Source organism: Mustela nigripes, chromosome 12 (genome assembly GCF_022355385.1).
Source record: "Mustela nigripes isolate SB6536 chromosome 12, MUSNIG.SB6536, whole genome shotgun sequence".
NCBI lineage: Eukaryota > Metazoa > Chordata > Mammalia > Carnivora > Mustelidae > Mustela > Mustela nigripes.
The window spans coordinates 94,516,196-94,528,877 of record NC_081568.1 but is presented as its reverse complement, the minus strand read 5'-3'; the positions used below and the strand labels follow the sequence as shown (position 1 = coordinate 94,528,877).

At 40.3% G+C, this 12,682-nt stretch overlaps 1 protein-coding gene across 4 annotated transcripts in view; it reads right to left on the bottom strand.

The window, feature by feature from the left end:
• The window catches only part of MAST4 (microtubule associated serine/threonine kinase family member 4), a 554,271-nt gene that overhangs the window by 343,695 nt on the left and 197,894 nt on the right, over positions 1–12,682 (bottom strand). The gene's annotated exons all lie outside the window — the stretch shown is intronic.

Here is a 12,682-nt window from a genome sequence, read left to right as displayed (position 1 = left end):
GGCAGAACTCTTTCCACCTCCCAGTGTGAAAGCCAATTCATTTACATAAATACCTTGCCAGGAGATTCCTGGCCCTCAGATAGATACATTTTAGCTATTCATGTCGCTCCTGGTAGTAACTTGGTTTTGTTGATAGCTGACCAAAATATAAAAAGGCAGAAGGAATCGAAAGAGCCATCATTAGGTGGAATATTAACCTATTTACAGTCTACAAGCAGCTGAAAAAAAAAAAAAAAGATTCCCATCATGTGCAATTTCACAGTCTGTTTCAGCTTGTTTACTCTGCTCATCCTCACCTTATTTCAATTCGAAGCAACCAAGAGATGAATATTAAGTTTTCATTACTGGCCTGGCACAAGAGTAACAATATACAATACTACCAATTTATAATAAATTATTCCCCCTTGATTTCCATTCTAGAGATATTTAAATTGCGATTACAGTTTGATTCTGAGGAGGCAGATTCTAGGACTCTCGGCGATTTGTCTGAAAACCACTTTCTCCTTCGTTCTAGCCATTAGACAGTCTCTTTCTTGAAAGAAAGGAGGTAAGACGGCATAACATTTTCTTAAAAATCCACATTTCCTGGGTTTTACCTAATCCAGATATCAGATTCCTTAATGTGGGGTGGGGGGGGGGGGGCGTGTCTAGAGGTTCCTTACCCATCCACCTGCTATTACACTAGCTTTCTGTCTCTTTCTGGCTGTCAACACACTATTAGGAGTGCTATCAATTGATTAGATTATGTCATTAAAAATAGCTTGGGGATTTATGAATCTAACCACTGAGGAAAATTGATTGCATTTTATGTTCCCCAACAGTGTCTGCATAAGGCTTCAGACATACAGAGAGAAACCCTGTCAAGAAACAGTAGCTCTAGCAGAAGCATCAGCAAAGATGGGTATCGGGGTGTTCTTCCACTTTCGTATGCTCATTTGAAACCACTTAAGGAAGGAAGCCCTGGGGAGTTTTTAGTTCTTTCTCCCATATGCAGAAGTAGTACAATCTCTAGAAACAAAGAAACAGCACCTAAGTGATCCCTGGGCAAGCCAAAGGGGACCAACGAAATTCTAGCACAAACAATTCTTTAAAAAAAAAAAAATTTAAAAACTGTATGTGTGGGGTGCCTGGGTGGCTCCGTGGGTTAAAGCCTCTGCCTTCGGCGCAGGTCATGATCCCAGGGTCCTGGGATTGAGCCCCGCGTCAGGCTCTCTGCTCGGGGGGAAACCTCCTTCCCTTCCTCTCTGCCTGCCTCTCTCTGCCTGCTTGCGATCTCCATCTGTCAAATAAATAAATAAAATCTTAAAAAAAAAAAAAAAAACCCTATATGTATTTGCTTACATGGAAGGACACAACATAAACAAAAACAAAAGGGGAACAGCCTAAAAGAAAGGTTCAGAGCCAGGAGAGTAAGGTCAGCTTGCTATCTGTGAGGGATATGGAAAGCTGGTGGAAAGAGATACCCATTCTTGACAGGCCCACCTGTACTTTTATCTTTTCCCACAAAAGGGAGACCTTTTCCTTCAATGAAAACAAAAGGTATGGCAGCTGTTGACCTTTCTCCCTCAAGTCACCCTCCTGAGAGAGGGGGCACGAACGGTTGCCTGAAATCTGAAGACCCATCTTAGACAAAGTGCCTTGGCAGCAGGTGAGAATACATTTACCAGCTTAGACTATCACTGTCATCTGTACACAGAGGCATAAGGAAGCCCTAGCTGGTTTTAGGCAAAGAAAAAAAAATCATGACCTAAGAAGCTGAACTTCCAAAATCAAAAGCCAAGCCTGGTGTCCTTACATATGCTTGTGCTCTGAATACTGGGATCCTTGTTATGCTGGTCTAGAAAAAGTGGGGTCTAGTGGAGGGTACAAAGTTTTCAATACAGAGAAGGAAGGGAAAAGATTTTTCCCCTTTAAATAAAGATCACAGGTTGCCAGGAGGAAGGAAAAAAAAAAAAAAGGTAGTGTCCAGAAGTACCTTTTCTGTGCCCAATTGGGTAAGCTAGCTGGAAATGCTTTCTCAAGACATTTCGAGGACACACTGTCAAACAGTCAAAAAGATGTGTATCTCAGGTAAGTGGACTCTATGTGTCACACGCTCTGTGGCAGCTAGAGAGGTTTGGTGGGTGGGAGTGATAAAAAGGAATTTGGTTAAAGGAGGAGGGGCGGGGGTGGGGGGGAGAAAAAGTATCCTTCTTAACAAAAGAGTATTTTGAGATAAAAATCTAGTTTAGTATTCAACCATTAACTAAGTCTAAGATGAAGATTATGACCATTGCAGCATCAAATCTCGTATGAAAAAATATCGATTACCTGTCAAAATGTATCACTTTGAGAAGTGATACATACGTTTTAAAGAAATAAAACCAGCCAGAGGCAAAAACATTTGGGACAAAAATGAAAGGCTGCTGAAAAATAACATCAAGCAATAATGACTTAGCAGAGGGAATAGTAAAAGGAAAATTGCTACATTTACCCTTTGCTACATATTTTCTCATCAAGATAAGCCATGTGTTAAAATGCAATAAAAACTTCAAATGGTGACACTATTCACAGGTAATAATTACGATCTAGCTTAATTTCCATTAATAAACTCATTTTTCCAGCAATTTTATGCCTTCATGAATATGTTCACAATATCATGATTCAATTAAAAAAAATACCAACTTCAATGTTTAATGCGTTACATATGTCTTCAAATAAAATTTCTTAGGCTTTATCATCAATTGTTATCTAAACCTGGGGGCTCCATGGTAGTTGATTTTTTTAAAAAGTATTTGTAAGGATACACCCCATGCACACTCTATCACAGGTGAAATTTACTTCAAAGAACACTCAAAATCCACGGATGCTATAATATGGGTAAAATTTAAATTTTAATTGTTATTACAATAAATGATTCACAGAAACAAAAACAATTCTAAATCCTGAGAAAAATGTGGGTGGGGGTGGACAGGAGAAAGCATGTGGTTACACACATTTTCAACAAAGGGGTAAACTGGTATTTTGTAATTACTGTCCGCAGTTATGTTTGGTATAAGGATACAGGTTTGCCATCTGATTTACCTGGTCAGGTATTTTTCACAAATTTAAAAATAAGTTAACCTTCACTGGAACCAGTGAAGGTAACTTTAGGTTACCCTAAAGTAAGCATTCGTTCTGATTATACACCCACTCTTCATCAACTGAATGGTCACTGAGGAGCTGCCGTGGGGAAAGCTTTGAGGAGTGTTGTTTTGTTTTGTTTTTTAAAAACACAAACAAAGATTCGGTAAGTTTCCAGACTTAACCCTGCCCACCGCCACCCACTGACCTAATCCACTCCCTACCAGCAGCTCTCAGTCTTGGCTCCTGGACCACCCACCTACAAGCCAAGGAAACCCAGATCAGAGGGGACTGTGAGAATGGTTTCCTGGCAGAAAAGAAGGTTTCTCCCTCCCCATCAGGCACAGGGAGAAGAGTCAGAAGAACGCTGCTGTTACCCGTCCCTCATCCCACCAGTAAGAGTTGTCAGGATACTCTGAACGTGATCTCTAGACCATCACCACCATCCGTGGTGGGACCGCCCCATTGTGTGTATTCTTACACACGTGTGGCAGCAATCACTATTTCAAATCAAGCAAAATAGACAAACAGCCACAAAATGCATTTACCACTCTACCTTTTCTGTTACTTGCAAACAATAGACCAAGGATTCATAAATTTCTTTTATTTATGTTCAATGACCAGGTAAGTCTTTTGTGGCCAAGGGACAAATCTTCCATTCACCATTTGATTACTTTTCCCACTCAGAAGCTCAATGCCAACAGCCAATGAATGTGTTGTACTTAAGAAAAGGAAATAAAAAGATCATAAAAACTTAAAGGAGAAACAGACCATTCTGGAGAATGCATGTAAGTATCCATTACTGGGAATATAATCATACTGCAAGGTAAGTGGTAAAGAGAACCTCAGATGCCAATGACCAAGGTTACTGTGAGATTTGTTAAAAAGTAAATTTCTGTATTTACATTGAAACTCCTCCATTTTTTGCACTGTATTTTTCTCCATGTTTTACTTCTAAATAATAACCGCCAGCATTTATTGACCATACAGGGTGTGCCAAGCCCTGTTCTAAGTACTTCATAAAGTTTATCTCATTTAATCCTCACACAAACTCTATGAATTAAGATTTAATCCCCATTTTACAGAGGAGGAAACTGACCCTCAAAGAAATCAAGCAACTTCCTAAGGTCACACACTCAAGGAAAGGCAGAAAGAACCAAAAAGCTGACTCTTTCAATTTTGGTTGCTAACCACCCTATTGCCTGTTAGGGTTTAAACCAAGGGAAAAAAGAGCTTTCCAGATGAAAGGAACACATGAAAGGTGTCAGGTATTTTTAAGTTCCTAAGGAAAAATTACCACATTCTAAGTTGTCAAGTGGTCAAAACATACCAGAGAGAGCATAAAGAATTCCAGATTCCATGGGCCACATGTCTCCGAAAAGCAAAGAAGCAGGGTCTCCACAGCTTCAGGACAGAAGCTAGAGAGCCCCCCCCCGCCCCTCAGACACAGAAGGCAGAAGGGAGCCAGAGACAAGTGAGGGAGGGTAGTTTCTACTTTCTTCTTAGCTGTCTCTGGGCCTCCAGGGACTCCCTCTGAGTGTCAACAACCTCACCTTTCTGGCTGCTCTGAAACAATTCAATTCCAAATAAAGTGTCTTTTTTTTTTTTTAATCAACATGTAAATTCCATAAAACCAAAGGTACCCTTTGTTGTGCCAGACATGCTACACATCCCCATTGACCTGTGGGGCTTTTTGGCAGCTCCTCATTTCCCGATCTCATCTTCTATGGAATTTACCACTGAAGGCGCTCCTTAAATGACTCTAGCCTTTCAGGTGAAATGACTCAGGGAGAGGCTGCTTGCCCTGTTCTCAACAGCACTGAGTCTTCTCCCTCATTTTCTGGAAGTCATAACTCCCCAGAGTCCGTAAGAGAAAGCCCCTAGTACAGAGACCTGTCCCTGTCCAGACTGTGCCAAAGAAGAACCCAGTAACTTGGGGCAAGTCCCTCAACTTCCCTGGGCTTCAGTTTCTGTGACAGAAAATGAAGACATGACTACAGACTTCGCCAGGAAGCTGGGGAAGAGGAGGAGGCCACTGTCTGGGAAACTGATACCGCTGCCCTTCAGGTGAGAGCGGTCCACTCCGGACACCTGGTCCCTCCCTTCTGGCCCCACAGCCATGTCTCCACAATCTCCTTCCTCTTCCATTATCTTGCAGGCCACATCAGCCTGCAGAGTACCTACATCAGGTACTTCTCAGCCACTTTCTGACTACAAGGCTCCTTTGCCTGCCCAGGAACACAGGAGAGGCAGAAGACAGAGCTGTTTCCCAGTAGTTGTTTCTTATCCCCATCCTCCAAGTGACAAAGCAGTCACCAGGGGTGGGCTGAAGTGTGGGGGAGGAAACACACACCAAGGTCTGCACTCTAACTCTGAAGAAAGGTTACATACTTGGCTCTAGTTGGCATTCATCTTCATTCCAGCCTAATATTAATACTGTAATAGGACAATATTATTGTCAAAGGTATTACTGTCTCATCTTTAGAAATATCCGTTATTCGTTAAAGTAACATACAAGTGAACCCAAGGTTTATCACCTGTGTCATCAATGCTCTAAAGTAAAAAGACACTTGGAGACAGGTTCCATTCTATTTTTTTTTTTTTAAGATTTTATTTATTTATCAGAGAGAGGGAGAGAGCAAGCACAGGCAGACAGAACGGCAGACAGAGCCAGAGGGAGAAGCAGGCTCCCTGCTGAGCAAGGAGCCCGATGTGGGACTAGATCCCAGGACGCTGGGATCATGACCTGAGCCGAAGGCAGCTGCTCAACCAACTGAGCCACGCAGGCGTCCCAGGTTCCATTCTATTTAAAAGTTCCAGGAGATCTTATACACAGGAGGCAACACTGAAACCATCAATTACCTTGTCCTGTATTTTAAAATAGTCATTTGAAATTTTAAAGGAACATTCTAATCTCTAAGGTCAACAAAGGTAAAGAAAGAGTTCATACTGCATGTCTCTTTCTCCCCAAAGAAAAGTGCTCAAACCTGTCGGGAAGAGGACTAAAACAAAGGACAGGCTGCCTGCCTTCCAGAGAAAGATGGAATTTTTCCGATTCAAAGGAAAAGGGAGGGATCTAACACCTTCCCACATACGAGACACCGCAGTCTGAATTTGTCCAAGGAGTAGCATTTTCTCAAACACGTGTTTCATTTAGCAGAAATTGCAGGTGGGGGTCACTAGCAAGCATATGTCTACGAAATATGCTGCATCCCACGCGTCCTGCATTTAGCTCCATTTTCCATCCCGCCTGTAATCCTGAAGACTCTTTAAATGTATGCGACTGGCGATTTTTACCATGTAACATGCATGATTTCGCTTCAGGCTTTTCACAAGAAAGCTATATTGTCTTGACGTTTGCATCACCTTTTTTTATCTAATTATTTCTGGCATATTACCCATCAAATCACCACTGACAATATGACAGGAATCATGGTATTGAAAAAATTACATCCTAGGTGGAAATAATAAAATATAAATCACATACATAATTTTCTTTTGAACGTTTTAACAATGACATCCTCATATACATATGAAATATAGCAGACTATCCCCATAAATGTTCTAACATCAATCACGGCAGGGAAAATATTCTCTAGTTTGCGAACACGCGGATCCAACAAAATATAGCATTTCTAATAAAACTGGGTAATACAACTTCATTTTTTTCATACGAGAGCATTTATGAAGATCTGACAATCGGAAATAGCTCCAATATTTTTTTTTCAATTATGTCCCTTCATCTCTAAATGATACACAGCTAACACTGGGATCGTGAGCTAGCAGTCAGTGAACTCCTATATTCCATATTAATAGATCTATCAAGATCAGAGTAGATGAGTGAAGTAATTTTGGCAGTCCTGCGGCTACAGGATACCTACCAACCGCACGAACTTTAGAAATGAGTAAGTCAATAGGTACATATGGAAGTAGGAACACTCCTGGTATCAACTAAGTATTTTAGGAGCGTCTGAAAAAAAGAGACAGTCCTAAAATAGCACGCTAAATAAAATGAGGGTAGGATTGCATACCTTCGGTAGTCAATCACTCTTCGTACTTAGGTATGTTTATCCCAACATGCTTACAATACAGATGGGAAGAGCTGCATGCAAGGGAATTGTTTTAAGCCCTATAAAATCATGTCTAGAGCCTTACTCTACCTTGAGATGCCAGTGTTCATTAATTCCGAGGTTCTGACTGGGAACCTCTTTTAGAACTTGCTGGCATTAGGCCCCCAGAGCCAAACAATTTTGGTGACTCTTTTATAAATACTTAGGAGCTAAGTAAGTCTAAGAGGTACATACAAAAGGGATTTTTAAAAAACAACTCAGCATCTTTCAGGTAGGCAGACGTAAGTCAGACACTGCCCTTGAAACCTGTTTCTGACTCCAGTGATACCCATGTAGAGCCGGCCTTTCTTTCCATCACTCTGCACTAACATGTCATTCAATTTGGAAGTGAACAGACATGGGGCTGCTGCTAGCACTCCTTTTTGGATAATGCCAAGTAGAACTCCTTGGGACTCAGCCATGTAACACGGCAACGAGACAGAACACTGTTTCTCTACAGAGTTTGAACTCTGTCTTCTAGCTTCCCTTAAATGTGCTCTTCAGAGAAACACAAAATGTGCTCCAGAGTCTAGCTCATTAATCCTCATCAGTTTCTTGTAAAGTAGCAAGGCAAGAGACTGGTCCAATTTACCAACAAGTGAAGTAAGGCAGTGAGGTTAAAAATAGAGTCCAAGGTCATGAAAACAGTTGAAAAACAAACAAAACAAAAAACAGAGCAAACAAAAGAATTCAGGCTTCTGGGTCAGGGACGAGAGCCCAGACATCAGCCATGTCCCCAAATTCTTCCCCCTTTTCTCATCTGTCTTTACTGCCCATCCCACCAACATTTTAACAGGAATTCAAGCACAAGGACTCCCCTGCCAAACCTTCAGATAGATGCACAAACAAATAAACTCATGTGTGCATACCCATGCATTGATATGCATACAGAGGGAAAAACAGAAGCACTAAATGAATGTCAGACCAAGGATAAATTCTTTAGGGACAAGTCACATTAAGCACTGTCCCCATTACCCAGTAGTAATGTCTATCTAGTTCAGCAAAACAAAGTTGAAAACAGTATTTCAACTGCACAAGTCACAGATAAACTGTTTTTGTTTTTAATGGTTAAGTGTCCCTCTATTCTCCAAGAACATATAGTCATGTATTAATATTCAAAATACCATGTGTTTCTTGGGATTATGTCACACATTTAGTCCATGACTCTATCCAAAGACCTTGAAGAACAGCCTGTTTCTCCTTTCTCCTTCTTTTAGCTCAAGAAAAAAAAAAAACACTTGTAAAAAACAAAACAACACACTTGTCTAGCTTTCTTAATATTTCAAAATTATAAATATAACTAATTTCTATTATACAACATTTATAATATGCAAAGCCACCATAAAGTCCTATATAATTTTTTAAAAGATTTTATTTATTTATTTGACTCCGAGAAAGAGAGAGATTGAGAGAGTAGAAGCAAGGGGAATGGCAAGCAGAGGCAGAGGGGGAAGCAGGCTGCCCACTCAGCAGGGAGCTCAATGTGGGGCTCGATCCTAGGACCCTGGGATCATGACCTGAGCCCAAGGCAGATGCGCCCCAAGTCCTATCTAATAGTCTTATCTAATGTTAATGAACGGTGATACATTGCTCTTTTTTTTTTTTTTAAACACCAAACTATTCATCACTTTTCTACATAAAGGACCTGGAAACAGCTATTAAAACTGTTTTCAAAGTAGTTCTCTAAGTAAGACCAAGAAATGGCTTTAACAAAAATTAATATTCTCTAAAAAAGGACAATAAGTGTTCGAAAACTTTGATCTTGCTGATTGCTGATTTCTTGGACTTAGTTTCTTCTGAGTCTATGTAAGAATGCAGCTCTAGCACGTTATCCTTAAAAATCAAGATCTCAAGTTTTACAGACTGATAAAAAGTCACTACGTGCTGTTTGAAATCCACCGCTCTTTCATTTATATTCATTAATCTTAATGATATCATTAATGCACAATGTGTTTCACAGAAACTAATTGTATTTTTCCAGAATCAAACATTAACAATTATGCCTCCCATTATCACCTAATAAAATGAAATTTAAAAAGTCTCAGGCACATCAGTGAATATTTTGGTATGGTAACTAATTTGCATTTTTAATGCTACAATAAATTGACCAAATTATCATCAATTAGATAAATTAATATTCTGTAAGTAAGACCATAGGGAATTATTCTGTTAGAAATTGACAACTCCTGACACTCATTTCCTTGAGCCTTATTGAATACAGGCTTAGCCCTTCTTTGTCCTCTTATCTAAAGCTGGCCTTTGTGACTCTAGCTAATACCACACAACAGAACCTATTCCTCTGTAATTTTATATATTTATCATTGCTTTAAGAAAAAAAAAAAAAAAAAAAAAAAAAAGGACATCTGTGCTCTTCAAGTAAAGGAGAAATATCTACCTGGGCAATAAAAGTGCCCTGAGTCAGAAGTGTGTGAATCAATTTGTTTACACCTTGTATTACTATACACATTTTTTATCCCCTTGATTCAAAAGCCAAGTGCTAAGCATCTACAATGAGCCAGGCATTATGATGAATGCTGAGAACGGGAAAGACAGACTCAGTCCTTCCAGAATGCAGTCAGGGATCCCAAGACACAAGTACCAAGGAAGGATGAACTCAAAGGGTAGGTGGCGAATAAGGGAGGTTTCCAAATTTATGCACTCATTAGAATCACTGAAGGTTTTTTTTTTTTTCAGATTTTACTTATTTGTTTGTTTATGTGTTTGAAAGAATGAGAGAATAGTGGGCGGGGCAGAGGGAGAGGAAAAGAATCACCAGTGGACTCTGTACTGAGCAGGGAGCCCCACAACAGGGCTCAGCCTCACAACCCCGAGATCACAACCTGAGCTGAAAGTTTAACTGACTGAGCCAACCAGGTACACCTGCACGAACTTTTATAAATTTCAAAATATAAGGCCACACCCAATCTCCTAAATCACAAACCCCCAGGGTGGGCCCCAGGCATCAGCAGTTTCTGAAGCTCCTCAGGTGATTCCACTGTGCAGAGGTTTGACAGCCCTGTTTGGAAGGGCACAGGGGTACTCAGCCCAGAAGTCAGAGCGACCTTCTTACTACAGAATTCCTGTCATCTTCCCCATGCGTGATTACCAAACTTGAGAAAGGGGCCAGGGGACCCAGTGATAGAAAACAGTAAGGGAAGGGAAGGATGAATTCCTGTGGTTATAAAAGAATAGGATTTTCATCTCTTTTCAGCAAAGACAAGCATTTTCATGGAAAGACAAGGCACTTTTGGCACAATATTCCTCTAAAATTGAAGTTCAGTGAACTAGATAAGTCCTTTCGGTCTTGGCCTTAATAAACACATTACATGACTCAATTATTAAAAGCAAACAGGATCCTTCAGCTTTTCCTTTTGAGGTTTCTCCGGTGAAGATTTCATAGCTCGCCTGACAACTCTGAATGCCTACCGCCACTGTCCTCTGAGACAGGAGAAAAGGACATCTGTGAAAAGCTCACTCATTGTATTCTTTAACTGTCCACTGAAGAAAACTAGCTATAATAGCCAGTATATATCCTGAATGTTTTCCCTACTCACAAATGTTATTAGACCAGATCTGATTTCATTTTGTAAAATAGTACACGGAGATTCCTTACTCTAAGCCGTCAGTAAAAAATACAGATTTCTTTAGGGAAAATAAATAATAAGAATACTGTACAGGAGAGGAGGATTTTCTCTTAATCCTTGTCTTCTGAAATACAGGTTTTGGAAACATGTCACCTATTTCACTACTCAGTTTTTAGAGGGGATACTTGTATTTAAGAACTGAGAATGTCACTTCCTTTATATGCTTCTGAAGAATGCATCTTTCACCATCTTCGAGTATAAAAACCGTAACTAATAGATTTAGCACGGAGTTACTCATTTAGCTGTAGTATTTAATTGCACATGCAATGGAGTTTCTAATAATGTATCCCAACAGCATGACGTCGATTTCTTCAAGAAGTTACATGCACCTGGGCGCCTGGGTGGCTCAGTGGGTTAAGCCGCTGCCTTCGGCTCAGGTCATGATCTCAGGGTCCTGGGATCAAGTCCCGCATCGGGCTCTCTTCTCTGCAGGGAGCCTGCTTCCTCCTCTCTCTCTGCCTGCCTCTCTGCCTACTTGTGATCTCTGTCAAATAAATAAATAAAATCTTTAAAAAAAAAAAAAGAAGTTACATGCACCATGTTCCATTAAAATCCCCTTTTTTTTTTAAAGTTACTGGAAGGCACTGCCCTAGCTAATGAAGCACATTTCTAGAAATGTTTCTAGAAAAAAAAAAAAATATATATATATATATATATATATATAAAAGATACCAAAACATCTACCATATATTATTCTCTAAAACTCAAAATACTACCGAGATTACATATTCTCTAACTTGCAGCAGTGATATGCAGCCCAAGTGTTGTCGGAAAAAAAATCTCCATGTGACATGATAAAGCATTTTTATTTCAACCAGATATTAGCTTTAATAAAGTTCTTCCTGACAGTTTCCTAACAACTAGAAGATTCATTTTAAGTCAGCCAATTGTTTTTTTCCACTTGACTTAGTGAACCACCTTGCATGTAGGGTATATCTTTCCTTCACATGCATTATGGATGCAACTTTTGAAAGTCCTCAACCTACTTGCTTCTACCAGTTGCAAATGAGATTTGCTGGTGTGCCACCTACTGGACAAAATATCATTTACATCAGTGCTCTTTACTTTGTTTCTTTGGACTTTTAAAACTTTAGATTCTCTCTGTTAATGGAGACGAAGATCCAAGAAACTATTTTTAGAGGGCAATCTAATGAGAAACTGAGTTTGCCCCATCAACAGTACTCTAGGTGGTAATGTTGTAAATGGTACTTATGGGAGGACTGGCCTCTTCTACACACCTATGGCTACTCATCATACTTGATGAAGCACAAGGGAGGCAACCAAGGGTCATGAAAGCATTCAAGGTTATCATCCAAACAAGCAAGGACGATGCTTGCTTAAGACCTGGGTGAAAGTGATCGCCTCCCCCAAAAGCTGATGATCTATAAGGAATTCACCCCACACTGACTACAAAAAGTAACAGATTCTCAGCTTTCTAAGTATGTTGTAACCTCAGTGAGGTATGCACTCATCATAGACAGTTACTCTGATTTCATAGTTTGTTACTAGGCATGTTAATGTCCCAAAACTCTGAAAAGTATCTGGAGACCCCCCTTCCCTGAGATTCCAGAAGCGGCGAGAGAGAGGAGATGAGGAAAAGCACCAGGCAAGCACCACTGTCTATTCCTGCAAAGCTGCCCCTGGAAACCCATCTCCCCGCTTAACCCCCAGAGACCTGGATCAGGCAGAACCCACGAAGCGTTCAACACCGCTCTCCTAAATCTCCAAGAGAATTAAACCTTCTATACTCTTCTGATCCCAAAGCCCTCCAAGGGAACATTCCCTTCTGGTTACAATGGAAGAGTGCACTATGCCTATGAGATTTGT